This window comes from Lissotriton vulgaris, chromosome 11 (assembly GCF_964263255.1).
Source record: "Lissotriton vulgaris chromosome 11, aLisVul1.2, whole genome shotgun sequence".
Classification (NCBI taxonomy): Eukaryota; Metazoa; Chordata; class Amphibia; order Caudata; family Salamandridae; genus Lissotriton; species Lissotriton vulgaris.
This window is the reverse complement of record NC_141699.1, coordinates 711,540,053-711,552,934: the sequence shown is the minus strand read 5'-3', so window position 1 is coordinate 711,552,934 and position 12,882 is coordinate 711,540,053. Positions and strand designations below refer to the sequence as shown.

The 12,882-nt window shown below is 44.8% G+C and overlaps 1 protein-coding gene across 7 annotated transcripts in view; it reads right to left on the bottom strand.

Moving 5' to 3' along the window:
• ARHGEF4 (Rho guanine nucleotide exchange factor 4) overlaps positions 1-12,882 on the bottom strand; it is a 663,006-nt gene that overhangs the window by 57,618 nt on the left and 592,506 nt on the right. The gene's annotated exons all lie outside the window — the stretch shown is intronic.

Sequence of the window (12,882 nt, the reverse complement as noted above, 5' to 3'; positions counted from 1 at the left end):
TTTCTTTGTTGTCCCCGGTGTCATTGATGCGTTGGTCTTTTCCTGTTCGTTGTTGGGGAGGGTCAGGTCGTCTTATGCGACCTATTTCTTCTTCCCACTTATTTGGTGTTCGGATACCCATGATGTGGGTGTGATGTGTTCTCCTGCTGGATGATGTTCCTTCAGACTCATCTTCACAACTTGATGAAGAATGTTCCGGCACCGACTTCCAGTTTTGACCATTTTGATTTCTTCTTCTATGGTTTGTCTTTTTTACTCTCTTGTTGTGCAGGTTGCCTTCTTGTCCAGGAGTGCGGTCTGTCCCACTTGACGCTCCCTCTTCGTCAGACTTTGAACGACACCTTGAGGGTGAAGAACTCCTTGAGGTTGTCCTTTGACTGATTGACTCGGAGTATTCTTTTGAATGACACCTTGAGGGTGAAGAACTCCTTGAGGTTGTCCTTTGACTGATTGACTCGGGGTATTCTTTTGAATGACACCTTGAGGGTGAAGAACTCCTTGAGGTTGTCCTTTGACTGATTGACTCGGAGTACTCCTTGTCACTGTGTCTCTCCCGTTGTCTTTTCATTGGTCTGCCTTCCCTCTCTCTCCTTTTTGTCTTCTCTGTTTTCCGAGTTTCATCTGTCCAGGCATCTTGACAATTTGCCTTCAGATTCGGGTCCTTCGATCTGTCTCTTGCCTTGACGTGCATTCCCATTTCAGCCTTCCTAATGATTTCTTCTAACGACCACTTTCCTCGCAAGATCTTGAGCTTTGTGTCGGGGTTTGCGCAGCCTTCAATTATCCGGAGTCGAACTGCGTCCTCATTCGTAAAGGTGTTGAAATGGCAGCCTTGTACCAGGTTTTGCAACCGAATGATGAAAGTTGGCAATGGTTCGCCTGGTTCCTGCCGAGCTGTGTTGAAAATGATGCGATCATGATTCACTTCTGCTTGTGCGGAGAGACGGGCACATAGCTTCTCTTGGAGTCTTTTATAGATTTCTGTGTCTTCTTTGGAGAATGTTCTGATTGGGCATTGGCCTTCAGGACCCACCAGATGGAGGAGCAGCATCAGACATTTTCTCTCTCTTTGTTCACCATTGGCGTCCAGGAAGTCACCCAATGTCGCCAGCCATTGGTTCCGTTCGAGACACAGACTCCAGGTACCATACTGCATTCCTGGGGGTGGTGCTCTGATGCAAGGGTTGCGTCGTTGTGCTACTTCTTCCCTCGCCATGAGAAAGGATTCTGAATGATTGTATTCGGACGGGTTGTTCACTCGGCTTCTCGTAGTTTTAGTTAATCCTCTTTGGTCGAGGCCTTGGGTCTGGTCATCTGCTGGGGCGTTACTAATCCTTGCAATCACCACTGTATTCGCCAGTGACTATAACTTGGATTTCCTGCGTTCCGAAATGTCCACTATCCAGCCGCACTGTGCTAGTCACAGGGCTCCTTCTCTTTCGAATCGCGTGCTAGTGGCAGGTGGTTACTGACTCTTCCGCGGTGAGGCTAGTGCAAGTCTTTTAGTCACCTCCGTGTATGTTGTGCTTGTTTCTGGGACCGTCCTTCGCAGTCTTGCCTCCTTTTGAACCTCGTGCGGTTCTGTCCCGCAGCTCCTCCCCTTTACGCTCGTCGGCATGTGTTCACCATCGCCTTTGTAGGTGCTCGTGCTGGTTTGCTGTTTCTCGCCAATGTTTGTTTATATGCTTTTATCAATGCTTGGTTGTTCTTCGCCAATGCTTGTTTTGGTCTTTGCCAATGCTTGTTTGGCTTTCGCCAATGCTTGCTTGCTTGGTCTTCGCCAGCGCTTGTTTGGTCTTCGCCAACGCTTGTTTGGTCTTCCACATTTACTAATGCTTGTTGCTTTCCGTATACCAATGCTTGTTCTCTCGCATTTGCCAATGCTTGTTGTGCTATTTCTCTCCTCGTTTTTATCAATGCCTGTCTTCTTAGACCGCTTCTTGCCTTTGCATGTGCTTGTTTGTCGTCTTTTCAGCGCTTTATTATTCTTCACTTGCATTCGCCAATGCTTGCTTGCATGTCACTGCTTGTTTTGTTACAGTCACCAATGCTTGTTTCATTTACAGTTGCCAATGTTTACTTCATCACAGTCGCCAAGGCTTGTTTTTCCACAGTGCCTGACTCTAAGATGGCCGCCCTATGATAGTCAAGGGGTCTGTCCTGACGAGCGCCTGACTCTAAGATGGCCGCCGCACTTTCACACAGGGTTTGTCTTCAGGGCCGCCTGACTCCAAGATGGCCACCACCATTCATCCACGAGGCTTGCTCTCTCCAGTCACAACTCTTCACCGGGCACTTTCTGGGGACAGCACTCACCAGGATTCGTCTTCCCTTGCTTGCCACGGCCACCAGGTGAGGTTGGGGTGGGCTCCCGCCTTACTCTGCGCTCTTCGCGCGCCTCAGCACGACACCCTGCCAAGTTACACGCATCGGGCGTGAGGATTTCTTCCGATCACGGGCATTCAGGCTCTTGTTCTCCGGCGTTCAGTCGCGCTCCGCAGCCGGTCCTTCAGGGACCGATTCTCCCACCGCCGGGCGCCTATTCCAGGTCTCTGGGGGTCTAGCAGGGTCGGAGTGGGCTCCCGACTCCTGTCGTTATGGGGCTACTCACTGCACACGCTGCCGGCGTGACTCGCGTTTTGAGCGCGAAGGGCTCTTCTCTGGCACCGAGCGTTTCAGCGCTCTTTTCAATCACTCCTCTCAGCTCCCTCACGGTCTGCAGAGGGGCCGGGTCGCCTGCTGATGGCCTCTTCAGTCGAGGCAGCAGTTCAGTCACGCCCTACAGCTCGATGTAGGCTGCTGCTCGGGACAGGGTGTTTTCACGAGGTGTTGGGGTCTGTGGGTTTTGCTTATCCCACCTTCGTCGCCAGTTGTAGTGTCTCACTACAATAACTCACGGACACAGATGTATGGGTCTAACTCTTTATTCTTGCATCCACCTCGTTCCCCGTCCCTACTCTATCTGCCCTCATCCTGGACCCCTCCTCTTCCCCTCAGCCCACCTAGCTCCGCCCACCCCAGCTACTAGACAGTCAACTATATTACACCAAGGGTTTTGGAAACGATGATTTCTGACTAATTTGCACTGGTCATGATAATTTATAGGAAGGCACTTGAATGCCGTACACCTTCTGCATTCCAAGCTTTTTAAATACATAGAAACAATGACACAGTATTGGGAAATAAACATATGGGGCCCGAGTCACAAAGGTAAACTGAGCTGAAAGTCTAACTTTACAACTTTTGGTATTCACAAAGGGCATTTACGAGTTGTAAAGTTAGACTTTTGTCTCAGTTACACTTAAGTTTTGGTCTTAAGTGTAACTGAGACCAGGAGTTTTGCTCAGTAACACTTAAAACCATAACTTAAGTTTAACTGAGACAAAAGTCTAACTTTACAACTCGTAAATGCCCTTTGTTAATACCGAAAATTTTAAAGTTAGACTTTCGTCTCAGTTCACCTTTGTGAGTCTGGCGCCTCCTTTGTGGACAGGAATGATAAAATGTGGCATTTATAAGTGAAACAAACAATTCTAAGGTAAGGCGAGATGTTCCCCAGTTCAGTAGTTAAGGCAAGGGATTAAAATTATCAAAGAAATTCTAAGAACTTTCCAGTACCAGCAAATCGGTTATAACGAAAATCAATTGTAGCTATTTCTTACCAGGGAATCAAACCTGGTATTAAACTCAGATACCCCTGATATCTGAACTGTATGGACTATAGAAAGACTTATGAATTCGGGAAAAAGTCAGGAAAACTCATGTCCTGGTCAGTCAAAATGGAGGTCGAAATAATTATACCATTCATATCTGGATGACAAGGGAGATATTCAGAGAGATGAGAACAGGCCTTTTCTGGCTTTGTGGGGTCTACAAGACTATATATACCTCCAAGGGAGAGAACAACAGGACAGAATTAAGAATTAGTCAAGGGCATGCTGATTATGGGGATTAGGGCAGAACACAGAGACTTTCTGAAAGCGACATCACCCCAGAAGAATAAGGTATTTGAAAAGGGACAGGGAAGAAAAATAACAAGGTGCAATGGCTTTGCAGAGATTTGAATACGATTGAAAGGGAAATTGATCAGAAACTATCTGAAGATATTCAGAGAATTCAACTCACCAAAGTAGCTTCTGCTCCATAGAATTGAGGCAAAAATATGAATATCCCCAAATAAGATAAAGCTCATACTTCCCAATGTCTCATATAAATATAGGGGAATATTTACAAGAAAATGCCAGAGTGCAGTGTTACGCCAAATTTGGCAATGCAGCGCTCCGACATTTCCAAAAAGCAGGGATGCACTGTATTTACAGAGATACGGTGCACCCCTGTAATTCCCCTAGTCCTGTTGCTAAAAAAACTGCCTATCGCCAGCGCAGGCACCCCTGCACCATGTTGCAAGGTTTCCTGTGTTGCAGGGACGATTGTTTATGTGCAAAAAGGGACTCCTTCCCTCACATAAACTATCAATAATGGTGATTTGCTTTTTCTTTTTCTATGTGTACTGCAGAATGAAGCACACATGGAAAGAGAAAAATACGAGGACAAATTAATCATTTCTCCTCGTATTGCCATTCTAAGACGAGGTATTACCTGGCCTTAGTTGTTGGCTGTGCCCCAGCCTTGTAAATCTGGGGCAGCATCACAAAGCATTGGGTGTTGTGGTGGAACGCCCACAGCAAAACCATTGCTCGCCCCTTTGCAGAAGCACACTGTGGTGGTAAGAGGCATATTTACAAGGGGGCGTTTCCACTTAGTGCTATCTTGTAAATATGGGAAATGGTGCACTGCCACCGGTGCGTCAAAAAAAGTGACGCTACGTTGGCGTTAAGGGTTTGTAAATATGCCCCATAGACGCCAAGAGCCTATCAACAAAACTGCCAGCTAGACCAGGAAAGATAATCAAAACGTTTACACGCCAAGATCAAGATGGCTTTAAGTCATGCATATGAACTAAGCTACACCGGATAACAAAAGCCAATGGGGGCAAAAGGCCCCTTGGCCATTATGTCTCTCGACATGCAGAAGAAATGTGATACAGTTTAACGGCCTTTCCGCTTTGTGATCCAGGGGGACATGGGCTTCAGACTGAGTTTGGTACTCCATGTCATAATAACTGAATTACCTTCAACATGAATAAGGAAGGTTCTGCTGCTGCAGGGGTTCATCTGACCCCAACAGGATGAGGGCACAGGATAAAATATCTTTCTGCCAGATGATCATCCAATATACTTTGGAGACCTGTGAATATCATGTCCAAAAGGTTTAGATATCATTCGAGAATCTGCTAAAATGAATTTAGGATAAATTCGGAAAAAATTATGTTTCTGACACACTAAGCTATACGGAGGTGCCCACTTGACGAGGAGGGGACCTGCTCATGTGCGTGAATATTAACATTATTAGGGCCAGAAAAATATTCCTCTTCAAAAACATACCCTACAATACATGCACTGATCACTATTTTAAGCACCTGGACGCACCACTCCTAACCTTTACAGGAAGACTAGTAACACATAAAATGCAAGTGTTGCCCTGATTTAATTTTGTAATACAAAATACATCTTTTGTCATTCCAGACGTCAATGGATAAAAGGGGAAATTTGCTAACTCCTCAGGAAAGTATGCGCATAAGAGTGGCGATGGCTGCCGTAAAGAACTCGACATAATAAAATACAATGTCTTGTGAGAGCAAGATTTGGAATTCTACCAGGCCTTAGTCACACCCCGCCGTGGAAAAAACCCAACAGCAGCACATTGTGTAGACTTTGTAAAGGTGGAGAAGAGAATATTGTCCACCTCTTATGTATCTGTCCCGGACTCCGTAACGAAAGATGTGCATTACTTAAACCTCACTTTAATATGCGTGGAACAAGGACATGTAGACAGGCATTGAAAGTCTGTCTTCATTCGAATGATATAGTCATGAACGCTGCCTTTGTAAAGTTCTTAAAGATAGCATCTACAAAACTGGGAGAATAAAACAGAAAAAATGCTTTTATGAATATTTTTTAAGGAATTGTTTTAGGATATAATTGCTTTTTATTGTATTTATTGAATATGTCTTTGTACTGGAAATATTGTAAGATTTTAATTAATCAAACAATAAAGAATTTACTTACTAACTCGACATAATAGGGAGATCTCACATGCATCAGCCTTCATTACTATTATTTGCCGTACAACCCAAAAGGAGATCCAAGAGTGAGACTGGTGAGGAACTGCATGGAGAGCTGGGGTCCCAAACAGATATTATATATAGGTTCAACATCTAAGTTGCGCCCAATGGTTGCGACCTCTGTGAATCCAGCATGGCGAGATGTAAACCTCACCATGGGTGGAAATGGATGGATTCGCTGGAAATGCCGTTATGGCCTAGCAGCCCCTACAAGTGAAGGAGAAGTTGGGGAGCTAAATGACTGGGAGGTGAAGGGACTCAGAGCGATGAGAGACGTATTGTAGAATGGGACACTGCTAACAGTCAGAGATTTGAAGGCCAAATACACCTTTCAGTGAGGAGAGAGCTGCAAATATTTACAACTGAGACACGCATTATCAACTACAGGAGAAGATTAGGCTCCACAAATATATTCCCGCAGGGGCCACTGTACCTAAAGAACGTGTATTGGCAAACCCCACGTAGGAATCTGGTGTGGGTGACTTAGCTGGACTGGGAGGAATGATGTAAGAGTACAATTCTCAATTTTCTCACAGAATGCAATACTAAATGAAGTAAATGTCAGCGGCGCTAGCACTCTGTTAAACCAATGCACTTTATTGCTGTAACTTATTTTGCACTGATGTTATTATTTGTAAACATATTTGCTTAATGTTTTAACCTGTGATTTTATGTATGTTATCTAAAAATCAAAGAAAGATTCTTTGATTTGCAAATATGTTATGTTATGTTATGTTAAAAGGAGGTTTTATAGAGCGCTCAGCTACTCAATTAGAGTGTCCTGGTGCTAACAGACCTAATAGGCGCAGAGCATGAGAGTTAGATTAAGTTATTGTCCAAACAGCCATGTTTTAAGATCTTTCCTGAAGGCAAGGAAGTTGTCACTCTTCCGCAGAGACAAAGGCAGTGCGTTCCAAAGTTGGGGAGCCCAACGTTTGAACGAGCGACCCCCAATGCAGGCTCGCCTAATTGCCGGAACAGTGGCCAGAGCCAGTGATGTGGAACGTAATGATCTAGCAGGGAGATATAAGCTTAGTCTTTTCCTGATATAGCAGGCACCGGTAACATGGAGGGCCTTGAATGCTGTGGTTAGAGTTTTAAAGGTGATACGTTTACGTACAGGCAGCCAGTGGAGCGATTTAAGAAGAGCTGCAGTGCTGGATCTCCGGCTGAGACCGAAAAACGCACGAGCAGCGGAGTTTTGCACCGTTTGGAGTCGTGAAAGAAGATATTCAGGAAGGCTCAGATATAACACATTAGCGTAGTCCAGGCGTGAACCAATCAAGGCCTGGACCATGGTCCTCCTGTGGGCTAGGGACAAAAATGGAAGAAATTTCCTCAATATTTTCAAGAGACCAAAACACTGTCCCACTAGACCCAGAATCTGTGTTTTGAAAGTAAGACCATTGTCCACCTTCACACCCAGATTCTTAGCCACAGAAGCGGCAGCGGAGGGAGGAAACATGGCCGCCGGCCACCAGGACTTCCAGCCGGGGTCAGGAGGGCAACCAAAAAAGAGCACCTCCGATTTGTCCGAGTTGCATTTAAGATGATTCAGTTGGAACCAAGCAAAAACGGCTCCTAAACAACTCTTAATACTCTCTCCATTAAAGTCAGTGTTCTTTTCACAAGTGAAAAGAAGCTGAGTGTCGTCGGCGTACAAAACAATCTGGGCGCCATAGGCCTCCGCCAGTACCGCCAAAGGGGCCATGTAAATATTAAATAGAGTGGGGCTCAAGATCGACCCCTGAGGAACTCCCACCTCCAGTGGCGGCACTAAGGCTGGGCTGAGTGCGGAGGGCCCAGATTGTTTGTTGGCGATCCAATAGAAATGACTCAAACCAACTAAAGGCCGTCCCCCTCCAACCGATCTCATAGAGTCTTGCAAGGAGACGGTTATGGGGGACGGTGTCGAACGCCACCGACAAATCCAACATCACCAGCATTGCTTTTCCTCCATCATCCAAAACCTCCTTAATGGCTTACGTCACTTCCAACAGTGCTGTTTCCGTGCTCATGTTTGCACAGAACCCGGACTGGGTATGATGTAAGATGTCATGAGTCTCTAAGAAATTAGAGAGGGAGGAATGAACATGTTTTTCTACGACCTTAGGGAATGCCTGGAGAAGGGAAATAGGTCGGTAGCTGGCATGAATGCTGGGATCAAGGTTAGGTTTTTTTAGGAGAGGAAGGATAAGGGCCTGCTTCCAGGGCCGGGGAACCACTCCAGAGACAAGGGATTGATTTAATACTGGGTTAATTAACGGGTTAATAACTTGTGCTACCTTGGCGAGGAACTTGGCGGGACAGGGATCCAATGGAGAGCCCGATTTTAGTTTGGTTAAAAGATCCAACGAGGCCATTGGGGAGAGGGCTGGAAAGTTCGAAAGTAAGGGCCGTTCATAGGCGGAGGACGGAAGAAGGAGAGAAGAGTTGGGAGCCACCACCGGATCTGACGGCAAAAAAGACGCCTGAATGCTTTTAATTTTACTAGCAAAAAAATCTGCAAGTTGAACAACCCACGGGTCAGAGTGGGAGCACTTGGGTGTAATAGAAGAAGGAACAAATAAGTTTTAGTTTGCATTAGGTTGTAATTAAAAGATACCCTCTTGGCAGGCAGGAGTCAGGTAGCCAGTTCCTGTAAATTTAACAAGTTGCAGATGTATTGAAGTAATAGCTTAGGTAGGTTACAGGTCGCAAGTTATATGGTAAAGTGGCCCACCATAAGCAGCATCCTTACTGCTCAGGCTCAGCCCACTCTCTCTGACTCCCCTCTAGGCACTCATCAACATTCCATGACATCACGCACTGGCTCAACAGCAGGGAACCTGTGGAGAGGATGAATTATAGCTAACAGCAGGTTATTATTGCCGTACATGTAGTTCTCAAAACTACCACTCGAGGACAGCAAAGGGCTACAAACAAATCTCAAACCTCTACTTTCAGTTTAGTCGGGGTGGTAGAATTATTAAGAACACCATCGAGCAAGATTTCCCAAATATACTAGTAACAAAGCCATATTCTAAGAGTGTGTTTTTAAAGGGAAACTACTGAGATCCTGAATTCAACTTCCATATGGCCTATACATTTTCATTCACATTTTCTAAAAACAATCCCACTTATGGCTTATAAAATGTATATGTCCGATAGAAGGATGATGCCACAAGTTCCCACTTCCCTGACTACACCTATTCTGCCATGGGTTAGCTATGAATGGGTCATGAATTGCAGATCAAGTAAGTTACTGAACCCAGGGTAGTTGGTCTGTACCAGGTGCACCGTTTATGCCTGAAAGCCTGGCCAGTTTATGGCCCTTCTGTCTTCGGGATCAAAATTGGTAACACTCCTGCACACCCCTTGCCTGGCACCTCAGATATGACACTTGTCTTTCCAACTTGAGCAAGGTTTTTCTTTTTCATGTTTCTGTGCATTTTTGGACAACTGCCCGCATGGCTTCCTAACACAGCGCCTACAGCTCACTTAAACGTCTTGGGGTGTTGCTGACCATGCTCCAGGTCCGACTGTAAGCTAAGATGTTCTGGTTTGGGCTGCTCACAAACATCTTAGCTGTGAGGTTTTGGGGTAACTGCTCTTTATGTGTCCACAAGAACCTAAGGAAGATCCTCTGATATCTTCTGCTTCCTTATGGTTTCATCTTAGATATACCTCACCAACTACCTAGGGGGGTTACGACAGGAATATGCCTTAGTCCCTATTTTGTTTCTTTTATATGTAAATTATATGGATCTGTGGTTGCTGAAAAGGGGACAGACATGCCTATGATTGAAAATGCACCTTTACCAGGACTTCTCTATGCGGGTGACACAGACCTTATTGCCAGAACACCTAATAGATTGAAAACGTTCACGGATGCCTTTATAGATTTAATGGGTAGGCTTAATCTCGAAACCAACCTCAGCAAAACGTTTTTATGAACTGTGGTTGCATAAAAATTAGAACCTGTGTTTTTCCCATCAAAGTTCATCGCCTAGAGAGAGCACATCATTTTCTCTATCCGGGCGTGACTTTTGATGGAGTTGGACTTGGGAATCCTACATGCGCATCAGAAAGCAAAGTTTTTTGTAGTCATTGGGTTTGTGTTTAATTTAGCATCTAATATTTGGAGCAAACCAATCACAGCCCTTACAGAAAGTTGTAACTGCAAATGCCTCCATGTGATGTGTTATGGCCCCCAGTATTTGGAGTTACAGGGACATTAAGTGTGTCCGAGTAGAGGAGAATCGTTCTTTCATCGGTTGCTTGAGGAACCGCCCTGTACTTCTAATAACATTATTCACAAGAGCTTGGTGTGTGATATTTAGACGATCAAATTGAGTAAGCTCCACTTTTATTGTGGTGCTCCATATAATCCGAGATAGCTTAGATAAAGCAGTCTGAGTGGAATGAGATGAGAAAAAGAAGAGAGTCCTTCCTTTTTTAAGAAACCCCTCACTCACCTACCTAGTTGGTGACATGCTTCATCATCGGGGTCCACCCTGACAGCCGAGTGCCATCAGGGTGTGCTGCGACACCTGGACTACAGTGGAGCGGGTATTTTGTGTGTGAAGTGAAAAAAAGTGTTAAAAATTGTCCTGGTATACTTGTGTGAAAATTTATTCTCAAGGAACTGGACAATATTAAAAGTAAGTGTGTGGATACGTTTAGGTGTTATGACCGTGTGTATCACTTATGTGTGAGGTCTACATGTTTCAACCCATAGGATGGAAGGTACCGGGTTTTCGTCAGGACCAGAAGGAAAATGGGTGGTCAGGACACACTAACGCCCTGCCGGTCCCTAGATTCCTGTACACAACTGACAAATAGTCAGAGTGAAAAGAGCTCAAAAACAACAATGGTTGAGCTAAAAGAAAAAAGACTCCTATTTAGGATCTTTTAGGTTTCACGGGGTGGAGGGAAGGTAAAAAGCCAAGCTGCCATATTAGGTCAGTTGGGTACAAAGTTCAGAGTACCTACTCGCCTCTCCGTGCCTCCCCGTCCTTGAGAATAAATTTTCACACAAGTATACCAGGACAATTTTTAACACTTTTTTTCACTTCACACACAAAATACCCGCTCCACTGTAGACCAGATGTCGCAGCACACCCTGATGGCACTCGGCTGTCAGGGTGGACCCCGATGATGAAGCATGTCACCGACTAGGTCGGTGAGTGAGGGGTTTCTTAAAAAAGGAAGGACTCTCTTCTTTTTCTCATCTCATTCCACTCAGACTGCTTTATCTAAGCTATCTCTGATGGTACTCCTTTCTTGTTTTGTTCATTACTGATACCCAGGGGACCAGGAGTACTCTCCGTTCACTTTTGTGAATTTATTCCCTTACTCTCTCCTTTGGTTAACTGTGCTCCATATAATCCTCCAGTATGTGGCATTAAATAGGGATATTATTCAGGGTTGTCTGTCCTGTGAGTATGGATTAAAGATTGCTTAGCTCTCTTATATTAAGTTTGGTCTTGGGACCCTTGGCAGGGGAGTCTTATTTAGTAGTGAAAAAGGCTCCGCTGTAATCAGGTGTTGTAGCACATCTTTGATGCGCTAGGTGTACTGTGTGAGAACCAATGAAGAACATGCCACCAACTAGGTCAGTGGGTGAAGAGCATTTTAAGAAAACCTAAAAGTGTTTTTTTCAAACGGATGTGTGAAGAACATCTCAAGCAAACAGACAAACTAAGAGGGATATTTCCAATAAATTGTTGGAGAGCGGTGTTACTCCAAAATTGGTGACGCCGCACTCTGACATTTTTTTAATGCAGGAATGCACCGTATTTACAAAAAGACAGGGGACCCCTGCGGTTCTCCTAGCACTGGCACTAAATAAGCTGCCAAGTGCCTGTGCAGGCACACTTGCGCCATGTTGCAAAGGTGCCTGCGCTGCAGGGCGGATTGTTTGCGTACAGCAAGAGACACCTTCCTGTACATAAACAATCTTTAAAGGCAATTTGCTATTTCTTCATAGAAAGACGAAAATATGAGGATGGATTAATAATTTCTCCTCGTATCACCATCCCAAGACCAGATTTGACCTGTTCTTAGTTTTTGGCATTGCCCTATTTTTGTACATATGGGGCATCGTCAGAAAGCAATGGGTGTTGCGGCGAAACTCCCACTGCAACACCCACTGCACACCCCTTCCATGTTGAGTGAAGCATGAAAAGGGGCTCATTTACAAGGCAGCGTTAAGTGACGTAAGGTGGCTTTACGCCACCTTGTAACTAAAGAGAAAGGGATATCGCCACCAGAAAGTGATGTTCTGGTGACAATATCCCCTTGTAAATATGCCCCAAAGTATGGTAGTGTGCTCGCTTTACTTTGTTGAGTACAATTATGACGGAAGGTGAGCGGGGTCTCTTCTCACTCTCAATTGTTGTTATCTTTCAGCGTTCTATATTGACCAGGTTCAGATCCAGCACCATCCGCTGGCAACTGAGTATTCCTATGTACCAATTTGATTCAGGCTCACTGGACCTATGTCCCTGAAATGATTCGTCACACTAATCTTTATTACATTTTGTTTTTTTTGTACATGTTATGAAGGGCCTAGAAATATTTTTATTGAAGCAATTTTAAGGAAGTTGGATTTTAGAAGGTGTAAACCAGGTTTAACCTTCTTCAAACACTACCATCTCATGCTGTCTTTAGCTGGGTTTCTTCCTTTTTAAAAGCAGCTATCCATTTTCGGGAAT